The sequence below is a fragment of the Tupaia chinensis genome, unplaced genomic scaffold, assembly GCF_000334495.1.
Source record: "Tupaia chinensis unplaced genomic scaffold, TupChi_1.0 Scaffold000201_2, whole genome shotgun sequence".
Lineage (NCBI taxonomy): Eukaryota > Metazoa > Chordata > Mammalia > Scandentia > Tupaiidae > Tupaia > Tupaia belangeri.
In genome coordinates this window covers 534,535-536,087 of record NW_006159677.1, presented here as the reverse complement: position 1 = coordinate 536,087, position 1,553 = coordinate 534,535, and the positions used below count along the sequence as shown (strand labels likewise).

General features: G+C 50.4%; 1 pseudogene; it reads left to right on the top strand.

Moving 5' to 3' along the window:
• Positions 1-2: 2 nt before the first annotated feature.
• On the top strand, positions 3-831 carry LOC102491260 (olfactory receptor 1361-like; annotated as a pseudogene).
• The last annotated feature ends 722 nt before the right edge of the window (positions 832-1,553 follow it).

Genomic DNA, 1,553 nt, shown 5'->3' with positions numbered 1-1,553 from the left:
TGGTGACCGGGCTGGGGAACCTGCTCATCATCCTGGCCATCGGCACGGACGCCCGGCTCCACACGCCCATGTACTTCTTCCTGGCCAACCTGGCCTTCGTGGACATTTGTTTCACCTCCACCACCGTCCCCAAGATGCTGGCCAATCACGTGTCAGGATGCAGAGGGATCCCTTATGCTGGCTGCTTGACCCCGACGTTCTTCTTCATCTGGTTCGCCGCCCTCGACTGCTGACCGCCATGGCCTACGACCGCTACATGGCCATCTGTCGCCCCCTGCATTACACCACGTCCGTGACCCCATGGCTCTGCGGCCTCCTGGTGGCTTCCTCCTGGACCGCCGCCTTCGGGAACTCCCTGACCCACACGGTCTTCCTGAGCCGCCTTTCATTCTGCAACCACAACCGGGTCCCCCATTTCTTCTGCGACCTCAGCCCTCTGCTGAAGCTGGCCTGCTCGGACACATTTCTCAATTTCTCAATAATGTGATGGTGAACACCGTGGGTGCTCTGACCGTCATCACCCCCTTCGTGGGCATCTTGGTGTCCTACACGCGCATTGTCGCCGCAGTGTTGAGGATCCCATCCATGCGTGGGAGGTGGAAGGCTTTCTCCACCTGTGGCTCTCATCTGTCCGTGGTGACCTTGTTTTACGGGACACTCATTGGGGTTTATTTCAGCCCCACGTCCTCCCACACGGTCCAGAAGGACACAGCCGCCCCAGTCACTGTGGTCACCCCCATGCTGAACCCCTTCATCTACAGCCTGCGCAACAGTGACATGAAGGGCGCCCTGGGGGCGTTGCTCACCAGGCGGCCAGTTTCAATCTGGTGATTGCGGGGTTGGGAGGTCTGACTGTGCAGATATGGGCCCGTCCGCTCTAATTTCCCTGCACAGCTGTAATCTCGGATATTTTCTTTATATTGTTTTCAGTGCATTTGTTTAATGTTTTATCCTTTTTTAAAAAAAGGATTATTGAGGGTCCAGCAGTTTGCATAATGGCTATGTCGCTGGACTCTCATATAGTTGACTGCGATACAAGCCCCGGACCTGGTGGCTTAATAAAACTCAGGCCAGGTGTGTGTGCATGCGTGCCCAAGATCCCCAGAGGAGAATGGAGGAGAAGGGATTGTGGCGTGGCCATCCCCCCTGGGGGGTGATTTCTCGCTTTCTGTCTCTATGTCTCTCTCTGTCTGTCTGGTGAGCGCACGCACCCTATAGTGAAAAACCTCTCTCTCAAAAGAAAAAAAAGAATTAAATATGGCGTGGCAGGGGGTATAATGGTTAAGGTACTGGACTCCCACATGCCTAACCACAATTCAAGTCCTAGACCTGGAGACTTGTGTTTTCACTTTCCCCCTCTCTCTCTAATCTAATTAAAAATAATAATAATAAATGAAAGTAAATAAATATTTTTTAAAATAAAGATTATTTAATTTTATTAAATAATAATTTCATTAATGATTTGATTATTTTTATTAGTATTTTAAATTTTATTTATTACCTTTTTGGTTAGATTTTTGCCTTGGGGCATGTGCACTCACCAGAGACAGAGA